Below are 20698 nucleotides of genomic sequence, written 5' to 3'. Positions count from 1 at the left end.
TCTCCCAGGCTGCTTAATTCTTAGACAAATGGTGAAGATATGAAACAGTGATTTTTTGTGTTCTCTTTCTCTCTCTCTCTTGCTCTCTATCTACCTCTTACTCTCTCTCCCTCTCCCTTTGCATTGCAATTGGGCTAGCAGTAAATGTAAATGTTATTTCAGGCAGGGACTATCAATGCCTCCAGCCCTCGATACACATCTACACACTCCTTCAATTCTGAATGCCTAATGCCCAACACCAAAGACAGGCAGTGACCGGGGCTTTAGAAAGATGCTGTCCTTTGTCACAGCTATCCTTTGGGGCCAATGTGGTTGCAAAGCCTCAAACTAGTCTTGGGGATAAACACGTCATGTTTCACTGACTTGTGTCGTCTTCGTTGGAGAACAGGGGGCATAGGAGCTGTCCCCAGAGGCGGCTATGATCCCAACTGACCTCATGCAACATCGCTTCCTTATTTATTCCTGAGGGATCAGTGCATTTTCTGTTGGCCACTGCAGGCATGAACTGAAATGTGTTCCTTTTAGAAGCTTTTCAATGCTGTGCTGATAAGCTTCAATCTGAATATTCACCTTTCTGGGGTGCCTGTGCTGATAAGCTTCAATCGGAATATCCACCTTTCTGGGGTGCCTGTTTTGGAGATGCTGCTCATCTACATCTCTGGAGCTTGTTTTTGCTCTGCAAACAAGTTACCCAGCAGGAAATACACTTTTACAAGGTGTTTGGTCTTCTCGTGAAAGTATCTAACACACTGGACGAGTCAATAATGACTAAAATATTTATGGTGTTGTGTGGACAAGGTAACACTTTATAATAACTACACACAATTCATCATTTATTAAGCCTTTGTTACTTATTAGTTAATGGTTTGTTCATCATTAGTATTTTCTTGTTCATCCATAATTTATCATCAGTAAAGCGTTTGTTCACACAGTTATAAATAGTTTGTTCATAGTAAATAAGCCTATATCTAAAATATGTCTATACATCATTGTTAATACTTAGTAAATGATGCAATAATATGTTTTTGATTAAGTAATGATTAGTTAGGGTGAGGATACATATTTTATAAACCACTTCCTAATACTATAATTAATAATTAACTCAGGAGTTACAAGTGGTTAGTTAATGATATTTTGTGAGCTCATCTAAAGTGAGGACGTGTTATGCCTTGCAACACATTTACAAATGAGTTTAAAGTTTACCCTTGCATTTATTCATTTAGCTGAAACTTTCACCCAAAGCAACTTACACATGTCAATGAAATTAAAGGGCAAGGCCACATTGGTGGATGCCGGGGTTTGAACCCCCAACTTTATGGGTTACTGCCTGTTAACCCGGCTCCCTATCCACTACACTACACCTGCCCAGTGGTATTACAACAGTCAATTCAAAAATATAATATAGATATGCGTGTTTACTATGAACAAACCATTTTTAACTGTGGGTAAACATGATTTACAGATGAGAATTAATGTAGGAATAATGCTTTAAGTATATAGTATAAGTATATATACTTTTTTGATCCCGTGAGGGAAATTTGGTCTCTGCATTTATCCCAATCAGTGAATTAGTGAAACACAACCAGCACACAGTGAACACACAGTGAGGTGAAGCACACACTAATCCCGGCGCAGTGAGCTGCCTGCTACAATGGCGGCGCTCGGGGAGCAGTGAGGGGTTAGGTGCCTTGCTAAAGGGCACTTCAGCCACGGCCCACTGGTCGGGGCTCGAACCGGCAAGTCCAGAGTGCTAACCAGTGGGCCACAGCTGCCCCAAACAAACACTTTACAAACAAAAAATACAGCATTTAATAATAGTTAACAGATGTTTAATAAATGCTTAACAGTGTGTAGTAGAAGAAAACAGAAACTCCTGCATAGTTGTAGGAGTTTCTGTCTGGGCCAAGGTAGTGTAGTGGATAAGGAGCAGGACTAGCATGCAGTAGCCTGAAAAGTTGGGGTTTCGATTCCTGGCTTTCACTGTTATGTCAATGGCCTTCAATTTAATTGACATGTCGCTTGTCTGCTAAATGAATGAATGTGAATGTAATCTTTACAACTCATTTGAAAATGTGTTGCAAGGCATAGAAAGCCCTCACTTTAGATAAGCTCACAAAATATCATTAACTAACCACTTCCTGCTCCCAACTCCTGAGTTAATCATGAATTAGGATAGTATTAGGAAGTGGTTTATAAAATATGTATCCTCACCCTAACTAATCATTAGTGCATGTGTAACAACTGTTAAATAATGGAAATATGAATTCATCAACAAAATATTATTGCATTATTTATTAAGTATTAACAATAATTCATAAACATATTTTAGATATAGGCTTATTTACTATGAACAAACCATTTATAACTGTGTGTATAAATACTTTATTTATGAGAATTAACATAGGAACAATGCTTTACAAATGATGAACAAAGCATTTTGTAATAGTTTGCAACTGGTTTATAATAAGAACATGATTTAATTTATAAGTGGTTGTTTCATTACTTATTAAGTATAAATCATGTACTTACAAACATATTTTTTGGATAGGCTTATTTACTATGAACAAACCATTTATAAATGTGTGAACAAATGCTTTACTGATGATAAATTATGTATGAACAGGAAATTACTAATGATGAACAAACCATTAACTAATAAGTAACAAAGGCTTAATAAATTATGAATTGTGTGTAGTTATTATAAAGTGTTACCGGACAACTTCATGACCATGAACAAAGACAACAGCACAGTCAGTTGCAAGGGCAAATTATAGTTACTCCCATGTTGAATATGATTGTTTAAGAGTTCCAGAGTTGATCTTGGTAAGGTGAGCTTGCTAAAAGATTCATGGAACCCAAAGTGTGAAATACAAAGGGTCATTTTAGGGGAAATGCTCTCGGACAATAAAATGAGGACAGATACCCTTGCAATATTAGTGCTTTCATATTGTTTGTCAACATTGGCATTAGGTCTGTGACCCCCACCCACCCCATTTTGTCATGATTCTGCAAGGACTTGAACTGATGAGACAATCTACAACTAGATTTGCGGTTCCGAGGAACTGCAAGAGTGGGTTTGATCAGGTGCATGGAACTCGGCCTCATCCAAGGATTCCAAATGTACCTCATTTATGTAAATCGGGCACATGGATCAAAAGTTATCTGCATTAACGCAACATCCAACAAGCTAAAACGCATAAATATTGTGATTGCTATGCTGGTTGCTAGGGCAATCATGCTGGTTGCTATGGTGGTCACTAGGTTAGAAGGCCAGCGCCTCCTGAGAGGCTTGAAGGGTCAGTTCTGAGGTTGTTGGCTGCTGGAACCGAAAAATGGACTGCATTTTCTTAAAAGACAATGTGACTGAAGTGCGGGCAAAGTTTGCACAGAAATGTACGATTTTTCCCACCCTCATCGACCTGCTCCAGCTCATAAAACTTGTTTAAATGATCACACGACGCCTCCTTGCTGCTTTGTCGTCTACATCAGCCTTTCTCAAACTTCTTTGACCTGAGGCCCAGTCAAGGCATACTTTGGGGTCATAGGGCCCACCTACATGAACCCACCCCCTCCTCCCACCCCCCCCCATCAAATTGTAATGATATCACAATTATCATTATTTGTATACTATATTGCTATACATGCACTTCAAAACAGTCAATGTTTAAAGTTCTAAGATTGTTCACAAAAGTTTGTGAAAGCATGCACATCAGAGTACTGCTTTACTAATGTAAAATATAATTAGGCCTACAATAGTTTCATTGTTTTTGCATTGTTGCATGATGCTTGCATGAGAAATACTTCTCAAAACAACAGCAATTATATGGGTGCCGCTGTTTTGGGATGTTTCCCTCATGCAAGCATCATACACTGAGTATATGCTATTTAATTACCTTTCATTTGAATGCCTAAATGTAAGAATTCGGGAAACACAATATCAGCTTTTAACATTTCTGTTGTTTACAAGTTTATGTAAATCACATAAAACATGAACTGTTTACATACTACTGATAGCCCATTACTGTACACAATAATACTGTGCCCATTCATTAACATATATTAAACATCAGGCGTTTTGTTTACACATTTAAACCATATTTGCACTTCAAATTTCGACTCCAAATTGTAGTAACTACATCTACTAAGTCTAAGGAAGATAACCAGGTAGTCTTTTCAAAGATTACGTCGATTTTATGAGAAAGCCAGCCCTCAGAAAAGCAGTAACTATTCATTCATTCACTTCCTTTTTTCTAGCTCGCAAAATCGCGGTTGTTCTGTTTACACATTAAAACCATATTTACACTTCGAAACTACATCTACGAAGTCTAAGGAAGATAACCATGTAGTCTGTTCAAAGATAAGATAAATTTTGACAGAACTTGTGTGACAGAACTACAGACCTCGTGAAAGTAGTACCGAAAATGACTCCATTTACTTCATTGCAAAATCGCGGTTGGTCTGTTTATACATTAAAACCATACAAACAAACATAACAATTTACATTTCGACTCCACATCGTTGTAACACCATACCAAGGGTCTTAAGAAGTGAGTCAATTTGGCTGATTACGTTTTTAACGCATTTCCAGGGCGTCAGCTGAAAAAAAGCAGTGGCTATTGCTAGCGCATTCATTTTCAATGCTTAGCATGTTATCTAACATTAATAGGTATGTGCTAACGCTTACTTGAACGTTCCCTATTGTGGCTTGTGGGGTAGAATCTAACTTGTTGACACGTTTAACATTACTGTTGTTTACTACTTTATGTAAATCACATGACTATAATAAACTGTCACTTACTGAGAGCTAAGGTAATTCTGATTCCGACTGCCAAGTAACATCCAAACAGTGTGATGAATGGCCATCACGTAAAGCATATGACAACAGCGCCCATCTGTATATGTGAACGGTACTGTTTTTCTTTTTAATAAACCGCCTGTAGACTTTCACAGTTCTCAATGCTTCGGTTTACATGTAGATACCCTCATGCTACGGTGTAAGTGTGTTGCTATTTGGAGCCTTGGTAGCGATTTATTTTTACTCTACGTTTAGTTCAAGCATCGTTGTTTGGTGGGTCAGGTGACGAGCCGTCGAATCACAGCACAGCACCCAGAATGCATTGCAATACACCGTCATGAAGGGACTCATCGTTAGGTCGGCTTTAAATAGCATACAGAACCTACAGTAATTTAATGTTGTCTGTAAGGTCGACAGATCATGGCAAGACAATTGAATTGGTTGTAGACTTCTTGCCGGGCAATGATGAGTAACCTAACTTGAACAGTAGTGTAGCGTGGATTTGTATAAAATCTGAATGAATGTGTGTTTCTTAATGTTAATAATCTATACAACTGTATATATGACTAAGTTTGAATGGAGCTAGCTGGGCATAGGACACCAAGGGCCAGCGACACGAAAGTAACAAGCTCCCTACACCGGTTCTGGCCTGAATTTTTGGAGTTTGAACCGCGTCGATAGCTCAAACGGTCTAGGAGCAGTAGTTAGTACAAAAAGTGGGTGAAAAAGAAGATATAAGTAAACTTAAGAAGAACAATAGTGGTCTTGCTCACTGCAAAAAATGAATTCTAACCAAGTGTTATTGATATTATACTAAGATTAAAAAATCTATTTGGTATTGTTTTTAGTATGAAAAGACTTACCTAGCGCCCTCTCGAAAGATCATTTTGACTTAATTTAAGAAGACTTTAACTTATTTTAAGGAGTCTTATCAAGACAAATTTGCTCAACGCACTGGCAGACAAATTTGCTTGTTTTTAGGACAAATTTGCTTAACGCACTGGCAGACAAATTTGCTTGTTTTGAAGATGAGATGTCTTAAAATAAGTCTTTTTTTTTTTTAAATTAAGTCAAATGATTTCACAAGAAAGCGCTAGGTAAGTCTCTTTATACCGAAAACAATATTTTATCTTGATATAAGATTAATAACACTTGGTTAGATTTTGTTAGATAAGCAGTTTTTGCAGTGCTGGATCAAACCCACTAATAATATAAGCATGGATGAGTAACTGTTAACTTGCAACTTCCTGATAGCTACTGATTGTTAATGGTTCATGCCAATGTATTCTATGAAATGCGATATTACTGTATCACATATTCTGTAGATATCTTGTATTATTCTATCCACACACACACACACACACACACACACCCCACCCGCACCCCAGCCAGATTTGCCTTTTCAGCCCTTTAGTACAATATTTTAAGATTTCAGGACATTTCAGAACACCAAGAACAATAACACAGCTGAGCTATCGGACACACTACAATCCCAACTCATGGACAAGCCACTTAACACGTGTCCTGATGATCTTGTCCAACTCTACAACTCTCGTCTATCAGATATGTTAAACAATCTTGCCCCCTTGCCCCCACACGGTCTCCTCTCTACGCTCTGCTCCATGGTTTACACCTGAGCTGCGCAAAATTAAGGCACAGCACAGAGACGGCCCTGGTCAAGGTCACAAATGACCTACTCCTTGTGGCTGATTCAGGCCATGTCAGCATTTTATTACTGCTGGACCTCACAGCTGCCTTCGACACGATCTGTCACAACACACTGCTCACCCGTGGGGCATCACTAGCACTCTACTCTCCTGGTTTAGGTCATATCTCATCGCTAGGGAACAGTTTGTCTCCATAGGTCATATCTCATTGCTAGGGAACAGTTTGTCTCCATAGGTCCCCCAGTTCACCCCTCTCACATGGTGTTCCCCAAGGTTCTGTCCTAGGTCCCCTACTCTTCGTCATTTACATCCTCCCCCTTGGTCATATTCTACATCAGTATGGTTTAGATAGATGGATAGATAGATAGATAGATACTTTATTGATCCCCAAGGGGAAATTCAAGGGTCTCAGTAGCATACAGGCATCACACACAACATGCACTTACAGTAGAAAAGGTAAACATAAGTATAAGTATAAACATATAACTAAACTCCACTGTACAATAAAGATAGTAGAAGATAAGAAAGATAAGAAAACTAACAAAACTAAATATTAAATACACTATATAAATTAAATTAAGAAAGTCCAATGTGCTTGAGGGTGATCAAGCAAAAGACGCTTGTAGTGACAGGGCCGGGACTGGTGAGGTGCTAAAGGGAGTGAGTGTCATGGTGAAGGTGCAAACAGTAGTCCAACCATAGTCCTTAGTTATGTGTGCATGGCAAGGTGCTCAAGAGAGTGAGTGTCATGGTGAAGGTGCAAAAAGTAGTCCAACATTAGTCCAACAGTGCAACAGTGCAAGTTTAAACTTCCACTGCTATGCTGATGACACACAAATCTATATTCACACTAAGCCCTCCCACACACTCCCTCCCTCCAATCTGGTCACCTGTCTCAATGCCATAAGCAACTGGATGACAGAACTTTCTCAAATTAAACCATGACAAGACAGAAGCCATACTCATTGCCACACCATCTGTACTGAAAAAGCTCAAACAATCACATTTATCCATCCCTGGCTACTTACCCACCATTACCTCTGAAGTCAAAAACCTTGGTGTCATAATATCATTGACTCTAGCCTTTCCTTTCATTCTCATGTCAAATAAATCACTAAATCAGCCTTCTTCCATCTCAAAACATTTCTAAACTTTGCCCGTCCCTTAACCCCATCACTGCTGAGACTCTCATTCATGCTTTCATAACCTTCAGACTTGACTACTGCAATGCCCTACTCTTTGGTGTCTCAGCAAGTAAATAAGACAGGCAACAATACATACAAAATTCCGCTGCAAAAGTTCTCACCCATACCAGGCCCTGGCAACATATCACTCCCATCCTCCATCAACTACACTGGCTCCCTGTACAATACCATATTCAATTCAAAATCATCCTTCTCGTCTTCAAAGCCCAACACAATCTTGCATCCTCTTATCTTTTAATCCTCCTGACCCCTTACCAACCAACCCGCACCTTACGCTCCACTGATGCCCACCTCCTATCCACCCCCACTGCACATCTCTGTTCAATGGGTGACAGGGCCTTTAGCGTGAGTGGCCCCAAACTCTGGAACTCCCTCCCACTTGCACTACGTAAAAGCACTTCACTATCCACCTTTAAAGCTGCATAATTTTTTTGATCATATTCACTGAAACCGACAGAACAACATAAATCAGCCGGTTTTAGAAGAAAACCCGCACTTCTACCTCCAGCTAGAGCCTGTTATTTGTTTTGGAAAAATCCACAGCTTCCGGTTCTTCTGGTCCAATCAGAGCAGGGCTGTGTGAGATCTGACTGTCAATCACAGTCTGGTGCAGTCTGGTGCACACTGACGAGCACAAACTCGATGAGAGGGTGCTCAATGGTAGTGGGGGAGGGGCATGAGAGTTGCAAACATTCAAAATTTTGGCTAAGTCCCTTCAATCTGTCAGACATGCCAACTGCATCTTTAAATCCATGCTTACAACTCAACTCATGCTGTCTCTGGACACACACACATGAACACTTAGTTACAATCCAATACACTGACCTTGCCAAAGCACGGTGCTCTGCGGAAAAAAAGGGTCAACCACTGTTATTCCCTCTGCTGGTAGCCACTGGTCATTACACATTTATAATTTCACTGCATGTACTACTAATAGCCCCCCAAACATAACTAACTCAAAATGTCAGTTAAGCCCTTTAATGGATGCTGAAAGCATGGCGACACCCTAATAGTGAAAAATGTCAGTGCTGTATGCAAAATGGACCTTATATTCAATACAAATACTGTAATTTTCCCTGGAGCTGCAACGCACAGCAATACATCTCCTGATGCCTGCATATAGCTTTCTTTATTATTGCATGTCTGTGCTTTGAGATGCATTATGCAACTGTCCAGCCTGGAACCCGACATCAATGAAAAATGCAAATCTACATGGGGCAATGGATGACAATGATATGATATATAGCAACTCCATGGGGCAATGGATGAGAATGATATGATATATAGCAACTCCATGGGGCAATGGATGGCAATGATATGATATAGCAACTCTACATGGGGCAATGGATGACAATGATATGATATAGCAATTCCATGGGGTAATGCAGGACATATTTGTTGCAGCCCCCATCTTCATTCCCCACTAACCCTTTCCTCCTCACTAACCCTTTGCTCAGGTTACATTCTCATCAGTTGGGACAAACTGTAATTGTAATTGTAATAGATGCTTGTAATTAACACATATGTGTGTGTGTGTGTGTGTATGGGAATGTGTGTAGTGTGTGTGTATGTGTATGGGAGTGTGTGTATTTGTGTGTGTGTACTGTGTGTGCTGAGTGTATTGTATGTGTGCGTATATTAGATGGGTCTGTGCACTGGTCCCAGGAGGGCTGCAGTTCTTGCTGACTGCAAGGCTTCTGTAGTCAAATGTGAGTTTGCCATTTTTGCCTGTTCCCCACACACACACACACACACACACACACACACACACACACACTGCTCCCGGGCCACAACGGCCATGCATCCTGCGCAAATAATCTCCACAGGATTAAAGAATGAGTGCCTCACCACCACATCAATCTAGGCCACATGCTCTCTTTCCCTCCTCTTATTTCCTCATGCACCCTCTCTTATCCTCCATCTTTCATGTAGCATACTACAGGAAGTTTGTTACAAGCAACCCAAGATTCTGCTGCCGTCAAAAGTCCCTCAATATGTCTCCATCCTGTGATATATTTATATAAATTTATACACAAACACCTGCTTAGTAAGCCATCATCAAAATGTCATGCTGCCTTTTGACAGACAGATTATCATGACTACTAAACATTGTGGAAGACAAATCAAATGTCATATTTGGTTTGTTGGCATATGTCAAGATGAGTCAGACAGGTGTATCGAACACAAGATAAAAAAAATAAAAAACTATCAGGACAACACGGGTGAGTCATACACAGAGCAATCAGCTACAGCCAGGGAACTGGGGAAAAAAACTTCAAAATAAAATTGACAAATAATGGAAACTGAAAAAATTGTCCTGACTCCAAAAGAGTCCACTTAAAACTGTTTACACTGCAGGCGGGACAATTGCAGTGCCCCCCACCTCCCCCCAATATTCTAAATCAATTGTATGCACCATAGTGCTATGTAGCATAGTAATGTTATACACCATTTAAAAGATTGAACTCTTGGGAATCCATATATGACAACATTTGTCATGTACAATCTGTATAGTGCTTTACATGGTCAGATTAATCTTACTATGTCTCAATTCAATTTGATCACAAATGTCCCCCCCTTCCGCCTTTGAAAGTTTGGTATGCGACCCAAGATCCTGAGGTCTTTTTACAGAGGCACCTTGAGAGCATCTTGACTGGGACCATAACTGCATGGTATGGGAACTGCTCTCAATACAATAGAAAAGCACTTCAGAGAGTTGTGCGTACAGCACAGACCATATGCAGCTGTGACCTACCCTCCATACTGGAGTTATTTGAGGGAAGATGCATTAGGAAGGCAAAAAAAATCTTGAATGATCCTAGTCATCCCAACCATGAACTATTTGAGCTATTACAAGGATACAAGGATACAAGGAAGTTTATTGTCACATGCATATAGTTACTGGAAGTAAGACATGCAGTGAAATTATGTCTGGTGTCAGCCTATTTGTGCATTAATGGGGGTAAAAAGTGCAGTAGAAGAGGGGTTTAGTAGATTAAGTGGCAAGGGCTGCATAAAAAGGTGGGGGAGGATTGGGATTGGGTGGGGGACACCAACAAGGAGCACCCAAGAGCAACAGGGGCAAGGAAAAACTCCCTTACCAAGGAAGAAACCTTGGGCAGATCCACGGCTCAAGGGGCTAACCCAACTGCCAGGGGTCTTGGTGTGTGTGTTGGGGGATGACGGGGAGATGGGATAGTGTGCTGTGTATGTGGGGAGAGGGCAGTGTGCAATATGTGTGTTGGAGAAGCTTCCTCATGAGACAATGTGCTGTGTATTGGGGGCAGTGTGCTGGAAGTATGTTGGGGATGTGTGTTGGAGAAGCTTCCACCATCTACTTACCATCTAGCAAACGATATAGAAGCTTGAAAGCTCGTACCACCAGACTCCAAAGTAGTTTCTTTCACCAAGCAGTTAGATTGCTGAACTCATGCTGAAGACAACAAGGCACTTTTTTTTTCTTTTTTTACATACATACACACACACACACCCTTTCATTTATTTATTTTTTGAGGAGAAAAAAAACAACGAATTTTACTCTATTATAAACCTATAATGAGATGTAATAAAAGAAATCTTGAATCTTGAATCCTTTGGTGCCTCCCTACTTTCTAGCTGCAGTGTATATCCCTTAGCAATAAGTAGATGCAGCATATTGGGTATTCACAGGAATCCCTAGAAATTTAACATTTATGTTGTTTTATCAAATATTAGTTGTGTAGATATGTAGTCCATCTTATACACACCCATTGAACCAACAAAGAAAATGCAAAAAATAGAGACTTTTGTGTAATCATTTCATATTTTGTGTAGTCATTCTATATCAGAACCCCTGGCATACATTCCAAATAGTCTACAAGAAACCTCAAATTGTTACCTTTCATTTGAGAGCAGGATTATGCTTCTACACCAAGAGGTTGCCACACAGTAAGCATTTTATTGTCAGTATGCATTTTGGGTAGCCAAAAGTCCTATGGGGAGTTTCCATAGGGCATATTACAAAACACATGAGCATATCTTGGCAAATAATGGTGTGTGTGCCTGCTTGCCTGCATGTGTGTGTTTTTATGTGTGTGTGTGTGTGCGTGCACATGTGTATGTGTGTGCGTTAGGGTGTGTTTGTGCATGCGTGCCTTTGTGTTAATGTGTATGTGTGTGTGTGTGTGTGTGCGCTAATGTGCGTGCCTGTGTGTGTATGCATGTGTGTGAGTCTGTGTGTGCGTGCCTGTGTGTGTATGCATGCGTGTGAGTCTGTGCGTGCGTGCCTGTGTGTGTATGCAAGCGTGTGAGTCTGTGCGTGCCTGTTTGTGTGCATGTGCATGCGTGAGTGCAGTATGCCTACTGTAGGCCTACATAGACTATTATAAAAGATAATGAATTTTCAAACCTGTACCAAAACACATTTTTATTCAAACATCAAGTCTGCCTCAAAATACAACAGAGAAATCATGAACTCAAAATGTCATTGTGGGAAAAAAAACAAAACAATGACTGCGTAACAGTGCACATCAGACCTTTCAGAATAAGGATAAAGTAGACAAAGGCCGAACTTCCGAAGTATTTTTTTTTGCACACATGACGCAACCAATTAATCACTGCTGGCTCTACCTGCTGCGCTGCTTGCACATTCAATGTCCTCGGCTTCGCGGCTGCTGCAGCTTGCGCTCTCTTCATCTAGGCCTACTCTATAAAACAGAAAGGGGACAAAAAGGTCGAGCTTTTCACTGCTGCCAGCACTCCCGTCTTTCCCAGGATGTACTGTATTTATGGAACTCTGCACAATTCATTACCAAATTTATTTTTACTTTTATTTCGCTGCGGACCAGGTTGAATGAGCACCTGTTTCTCACATCGGTCCAGGCACCTTTCATAATTGAAAAGACTCGTTCTGAGTATGCATTGCTTACGGGTATGCTCAAAATGAAAGAAAGTAGCTTGGCATACTGTGGGAAGCCAGACCTGCTCCTGAGTGCTTGGGCCCAAAGCTCACCTACAGAGTGGTTGTTTATCTCCAGATTAGGCAAGACCTCTTGTAGAACACAGTTCTTGTTGTATAGCTCATCCAAGTCAAGCTCATCCTCCATCTGAAGGGTGGATACAGCTGCGGTTAATTGCCAGTAGCTGATTTCTTTTTTTTTCTTTGAGATTGAAACACTGGATGTTGAACAAGTGCCCAGTTTCTGAGAAGTTAAAACACTTCTCAAGGTATATCTCCGCAGTTTCATAGAAAGTAGTGAATTCCCTTGTAAGTGCAGCAAGCTGACTCATTAGCCTAGGACCTCAAAGTTCTTTTGTACTCAACACAAAACGTTATAAAATAAAAGTCTTGAATCAAAAGTTCTTCATTTGTCTGTTTACTCATGAATTTCAAATCACAAAGCATGAAAAACTTAGGATCTTTACTGTTCTTAGATTAACTGTGTAGTTCCTGTATGAATGTTCTATACTTGTTCTGATCTCCCGTATGAATGTTCTGTTCTGTGTAGGTCAAAAGACTGTGTTGCTCCAAAGTCCAGTGGCTTCTGACTGTTTTGCGGGGTTCTATTTATTTTATACTAAATCTAACAGCCAATCAAATTGCATCATTCTAAATTACTGGTCCAATTTCTACATTACATTTGCAACACAGGTTTTCTCAGTTCTTACAAAATAAACTCAAAACATTATTAATTCCTTAGAAATGGCTTCAACATGCCTCTTGAGCCTGTCAACACTGACATTATCTGAGAGGAGGATACGGTCAACTTTTGTTTCCGAAAAAAGCATCTTTGTTGCGCTGCTGGAGTTTGGTTAGGAGGCCGTTCATCAGCGCATACACTTCAACTGAGGTGAGACTGTCACTCTCAAGACTCAGCACAGCACAATTGAAAATCTTTAAAGTGTTTTGCAAGAAGAAGAGAGTGACCTCCAGCTCCCTGCATTGGTCCTCTAAATGCTCGTTACCCCAGAGCGCATCCCAGAGGATACAGGGGCACCCCTCCTGTCCCAGCGACAACAAGTAGCACCGCACATCTATTTGCAGCACATTGCTGGCACGTTTTACTGCATTGTGTATTATGTGAGCTGGGCAGTTTGCGGGCAGGATCTCGCTGTTTTGTTTTTTTAGATTTTGGTAAATGGAGTGTCTTCTTCCATAATTCACTGCCGCATTGTCAGCCGAGTAGGCCGAGACATTATGGAAGCTGAGTTTGTGTTCTTTTAATTTATTCAATAAGGTGTCAGTGACCGCATCTGCGCTCTTGGCTGAAGTGGCAAGGGCTGCATAAGAAAGGTGAGGGAGGATTGGGATTGGGGGGGGGGGCACCAACAAGGAGCACCCAAGAGCAACAGGGGCAAGGAAAAACTCCCTTACCAAGGAAGAAACCTTGGGCAGATCCACGGCTCAAGGGGCTAACCCAACTGCCAGGGGTCTTGGTGTGTGTGTTGGGGGGATGACGGGGGAGATGGGATAGTGTGCTGTGTATGTGGGGAGAGGGCAGTGTGCAATATGTGTGTTGGAGAAGCTTCCTCATGAGACAATGTGCTGTGTATTGGGGATGTGTGTTGGAGAAGCTTCCTGATGAAATACTGTGCTGTGTATGTGGGGGGGGGGCAGTGTACTGCAAGTATGGTGAAGGGACTTACTATTGCAAGCAGAGTACTGTATGTATGATGTATGTGAGTGATGACAGTGAAGATGTGTGTGTGGGCGGGAGGGGAGTGGAGCAGTGACTGTGTGTGTGTGTGTGTAGTGTGTGTGTGGGTAGGTGGGGGCAGTGTGCAGCAAGTATGTCGAGGAGGCTTACTGTAGCAAGCAGTGTGCTGTATGTATGTGAAGTGATGACAGTGATGATGTAAGTGTGTGTGTTTTGTGTGTGTGTTGGGGATGGGGGTGGGGTGGGGTGGGGGGGGCAGAAAGGCTAGGCAATCAAGGACATGGGTAGATGGAGGAGAAATCAAAAATAATAAATAAAACCTTCTATGGATATGTGCAAAAGTTGGAGAAAGTCAGATATGTGTGTGTGTGTGTGTGTGTGTGTGTGTGTGTGTGTGTGTGTGTTTTTGACGTGTGATGAAATAAGAAAACAATAAATAAAAGGTCTGTAGCATAGGGTAAGGGATGTAAAAGTGCTAAAAGTCATGTAGGTGTGTGTGTGTGTGGGGGTCATGAGTGCTGGGGAGTGAATGAGTGCAAAGTCAGTATAGTGTGAGTTCAGAGTTGGGGAAATGTTTGAGAGTGCTGAGGAGTGAATGTGTGCAAAGTCAGTATAGTGTGAGTTCAGAGTTCGGATGGCCTGGGGATAAAAACTTCTCCTTAGTCTCTCAGTTCTGGCTTTGTGACTACATAGGCGTCTTCTTGATTTCAGCGATGGGAATAATCCATTGTTAGGATGAGAAGAGTCCTTCAGAATCTTTTGGGCTCTTAGGAGTACTCTTCTGGAATAGATATCTTGTAGAGCAGGGAGTTGAGTTCTTATAGTACGTTCAGCTGAGCTTACTACTCTCTGCAGAGTACTACAATCTCTAACTGTGGAGTTCCCATACCAGGTGATGATGCTACCAGTTAGAACACTCTCAACCGCTGAAGTGTAGAAGGCCTTCATGATGGATGTAGAAACTTTGAATTTCCTTAGCTGACGAAGTAGAGTCGTTGTCTGGACTTCTTCAGAACATATTGAGTGTTAACAGTCCATGTTAAGTCTTCAGTAATGAGGACACTAAGGTATTTAAAACTTGTGACTCTCTCTACAGGTTGCCCGCTGATCATTAGTGGGGTGTAACTGTAGTTCTGCTGCTGCCTTCTGTAATCCACTACCATTTCCTTGGTTTTATTGATATTCAGTGTCAAGATGTTAGATTGACACCACTGTGCCACCTCATCAACCTGATCCAAGTAGAGCTGTTCATTGTTGTTACTAATCAGGCCCAAGATCACTGTGTCATCTGCAAACTTGATGATGGAGGTATGACTACTGTTGGCTTTGCAGTCATGTGTGTAGATGTTGTACAGCAGTGGACTCAAAACACAGCCTTGGGGAGCACCAGTGCTGATGGTTAATGAGTCAGATGTCAGACCCCCCACTCTAACCACTTGTGAACGGTTGGTGAGGAAGTCAAATATCCAGTGACACAGGGTGGTGTTCAGTCCTAAGGCCTTCATCTTTGTGACCAAGGTGAGAGGTACTATCGTGTTGAATGCTGAACTAAAGTCAATGAACAGCATCCTCACATAATTCCCATTCCCCTCCTCCAGGTGAGTTAAGGTGGTGTGCATGAGGTTTGAGATGGCATCCTCTGTGGACCTGTTGGCTCTGTAAGCAAATTGGAGGGGGTCAAAGGAGGCAGGGAGGGATGAGCAGATAACGTTTTTCACAAGCTTCTCAAAACACTTCATCACTGTAGACGTCAGGGCTACTGGGCGGTAGTCATTCAGACATGATGGACTTTTGTTTTTCGGTACTGGAATCATCCTGCTTCTTAAAGATGGACGAGACTAACGTGTTATTGTACATGGAATCATCCTGCTTCTTAAAGAAGGACGAGACTCTTTACTGTCGCGGTGTTGGCACAGTAGCTTGCTGCTAGCATGCTAACATCTGCCTCCCCTCCGTGAGAAACACCAAACTCTCTTCTACACCTGCAGAATGCTTTCATCTCGTCGCTTAAGGCTTTGTCAATCCACGGGTACCTCCCCACCCACTCCTCCCGGTACCTGCATAGACGCTTTTGCTTTTTAGTGGCGTGTTGGGGTTCCGGTACATCAGCCATGTCAAGGAATGAATGAAAATTAGCTAAAATATGTGCATATTTGCGCCTAATTATAGAACGTCAAAAAAGAAACAAAGTAGCCGGGGCTGCATCCAGACACTTAGCTGCCGTCGGGGGCTGCATGCAGTCGACTCAACCTCTCTACGGACAGTTTTTAATGTTTATCAGAAAATAACTACTCAGTATTCTGATTGAGTACCGTATTTTCCGGATTATAAGTCACACTTTTTTTCATAGTTTGGCTGGTCCTGCGACTTATAGTCAGGTGCGACTTATATATGAAAAAAAATATATAATTGAACATGTTTTTAAATGTTAATTTATATTAACTGACATTTAAAACGCTTTTTCAAAGTCTCAATGTCTGGTTTTAAATGTCAGGGCCCTCGGAAGTCTACCAATGAAGTGTGGAGATACATTGAGCCTCGTAAATGGGTGTAAAACAGTGATTTATTTGCATGGCTAGCCCGATGCCGAAGCACCACTATTGAAAAAGCTGTTGGTAGCATCGGCTAACTAGCGCCAGATTTTGGAGTGCAGGGGACAAGCCGAGATGGGCTATGAGACATCCGTTCACACTCGGTATCATGTTTCAATACACTTTAGGTCAATATCACACCAGAATTCTCCTTTAAATGCTCAAGTTATGGCCGGGATTCTATTTATAGCGGGCCTCAGATTCGGACAAATAAAAGCCAGTATAAGTTTGCTTCAATTTAACTCATAAAAGAGCTCTTCTTAATAATTTATGTTGGTTGGTTTAATATTGTTGCCAAGGAAAAGTCACCATGAATCTCCAACACGTTGCTCTCAAGCTACCAGTCACACGCAGCCCCTTTCTGAGCTAGAGGCTGAAGCAATAACCTACATTTAAACACAATTGTTGCTGCCAGGCATCAGCCTACGAATTTTATAAAAAAAAAAAGTAAATCATGCATAATTTAAAAAATAACTAAATTTAGGCCTCTTTCTTAGACCTCTTTGGCTCTTATCTCGCAATAAGTGGATGGCAATCCCGACACTCTTTCATACATGAAACTTGATAGTGAACCATTGCCATTGGTATGCGCTCCTATAACGAAAAGTATAGGCCTATGTCTCACAGTAAAACGCAAGAAATAATGGCCTAGCTGACTCAAATAGCCTACAAGCCATGGTCCAAATAAAGGTGCTGTGCTTTGCCCAGCCATAAATTCAGGATTCACGATAGTCTGTCCCCTAAACATTCCTCACCCGTTTTCTAGACATGCATGAAAACATTTGAAAACAAAACTCACTGCCATGTAATATTTGATCGCTGTTTTGCTACTAATGATCTTTCACGTGAATATGCACAGAAAGTGAAAGTAGGCCTACTATGCGCTCCGTGTCTTTAGCTGTCTGTTCACGTCCGCAATCGATTATAACGTTCCTCAAATGGAGAATACATCCATGTTCTCTCGCGTTATATTATTAAGCTGTCATGCTTCTGTGTTTGCAAAATTCCTGACGGTTCCTGATCGCTAAACGTTTGTTTTCCTTTCCTGTCGATAGCGGTTGATGTTGAAGCACCTAGGCTATAATTTGACTTCAGCGGTGACAAATCCTGCTGAGAGAGAGAGGCACCCCCAAAGTGGTCCTGCGCGCGCGTGTATGTGTGTCTCTGCATGGGGTTCAATTGAAGTCAGAGTTGGTCCGTCCAGTCAATAGTCCCGCATTCAGGCCGCTCCATTATTAGATTAACGTCAGACAGCGCAGTAAAAATGTGTGGGAATTTCTCGCATTATGATGGCAAGAGTTGCGGGACTTTTATTACTGGGCCTATGCTCAAAACTTATACAACTAATAATTTATGCGCAATACCCGCAATCCCGCGCTGACATTTAGGCCCGTTTTAAATGCGCTTTTTTTTTCTCTCGCTGTCTCGGAGGTGGCCAGCGATCATTTGTTCTGTTGCCTGTGCCAGTATATCGTCCAAAATGCTTGATTGCATTGCATTCTCCACATTTTTAGCTACATTTTCATGTATCACATCAGCATTTTTGTTCAGTCAATCTTTTGTAAATTGCTTTACAATTACCGTCGGGCATATAGGCCTATTGCCTGGCTTGCCTCAGCGGGGTCCGGTCACGTCCTTTTAAAACCGTCTTTTTCTCTATCATGAGTATTTAATCTGCAGCCAACTTGTGACTCCATATCGCCCAAAATGCTTGATTGCATTGAATTATCCACATTTTTAGCTAAATTGTCATGTATCATATCAGCATTTTTGTTCAGTGAATCTTTTGTAAATTGCTTTACAATTACCTTCGGGCCTAGGCCTATCGCCTGTCTTGCTTCAGTGACGTCTAAAACTGCATCTTTTTCTCTCTCGTGAGCATTTAATCTGCTGACAGTTTATGACTCCACATCGCCCAAAATGCTTGATTGCATTGTATTCTCCACATTTTAGATACATTTTGGTGTACCACATGGCATTTTCTTTCAGTGAAACTTTTGCTTTGCAATTACCTTCCTGCCCTCCTCTTGGCTGCCTTCACTCCTTCATCTTCATTATTAATCTTTTTGGCCTCAATAATCCAGTTACATAGTCTCTGTTTTTGGTTTTGGATTTTGTGAAATACTTTTCTAAATAAATGCGACTTATAGTCCGGTGCGACTTATATATGTTTTTTTCCTGTTCATGATGCATTTTTTGACTGATGCGACTTATACTCAGGAGCGACTTATAGTCCGGAAAATACAGTATAATTTTCGGGACAAATGGGGCCGGATTCGGGATTCGGGATAAACGCTTAGATTTCGGGACTGTCCCGAATTGCTCAGGACGTCTGCTCACCCTACTTGGCATGCATTCAGAGGGTGTCGTAATGATCCTACACTTCAAATTCAGTGCAGTTTTGAACCTGTAAGCCAAAGATACCTGTGATTACTGTACAATACCTCGTTTTTGCTTTTTCCATTTTTAAATAGGTGGCGCTATACATCAAATGAGAGGATAAGGGATGGGTTGACATCAGTGTTGCACAGTCCGCCTGAAATTAAGCGGTTGTTATGAGTCATAAAAAAAATATTTTAATGATATTCGGGTCATTTTCGGGCGGGTCAGTTAGAATTAATGAAATATATATATATTTTAAAAAATACTTAAAGTAGGCCATCTCAACCTCTGACCATATGACCGCCGCTTTGCTGCATGTCAGTCATAATAATCATGATTTGCACTTCTGTGTCTGTGTTGTCTATTGGCCAGGGGTCCTAAAACGTTCCTGTGAGGGGAACAGTCTTGGTAAAACAGGAAAATTGGTTAATGCTAAAAGAAAAGTGGTTGTCTGACCACGATATATACACATCAATATATGTTTTGTGTGTGAACACAACTTGTAGTGCTTGTAGTGAACAGACTGTGGAACAGACTCAACAGACCTATTTGTGGGGATCATGAACACAGGAAACTAGTCACTTATGTGTGAAACCCACAGGGCATTTTCCATGAACCTGGCCTTCTCATTTTTAGAAGTACGGCACAGGTGGTTTAACTCGCGTCCCTGCGCAAGTGAAACTTAGGCCTAAAACTGGAGATAACGTGGGCAAGAAGCAACAATATTTAGAACAACAAACAACGTGGATTCCTGTATCTATCCATGGAAACAGCATAGAAACTGCATAGCCTAATCCTAGTCTTTGAATTGACATTAATGAAGATGGTATATGCAACACAATTTATTTATATTCCCTTATTATGACCGCCGCTAGCGAAGCGCTCATATAATGATTGTCAAAGTTTTTTTCCCCGTCATCTACTTCCTGAATTTTTGGTCAACGAGACCCGGGAGACCGAAACACCGGTGCACATGAAATTTGGTGGGTATGTAGCCCCACTAGACTTTTTACGGAAAAAATTTTGTTTTTCCCGGGGCTCCCCATGCTGGGCCCCGAAGCTAAAAAAAAGCAGTTTTTCCTAAATAACTACCTGAACCGTGGCACTGAGGATGAAGAATCTTTTATGGTATGTTGGTCTCAAGGGCCCACATCAACCTGGCCCATAATCACTCATTTGTGATTTGCACCCCCCCCCCCCGGTAAAAAATGAAAATGCAATATTATTTTGCTTTATTCGCCCCTATCTTCAGTTAAGATGCTCAGAACTGCACCAAATTTTATGTGTATGATTGACCTGGCATTCTCTGGGGGTATGCCAAGTTTCGTAGAATTTCATCCATGGGGGGGTCTAAAACAAATTAGGTTATGTGTACATTTAGTGACTGTACACTCATTGGCCTGTAGATGGCGGTGCACACATA

Source organism: Alosa alosa, chromosome 13 (assembly GCF_017589495.1).
Source record: "Alosa alosa isolate M-15738 ecotype Scorff River chromosome 13, AALO_Geno_1.1, whole genome shotgun sequence".
Classification (NCBI taxonomy): domain Eukaryota; kingdom Metazoa; phylum Chordata; class Actinopteri; order Clupeiformes; family Clupeidae; genus Alosa; species Alosa alosa.
Note: the sequence above shows the minus strand (reverse complement) of the source record.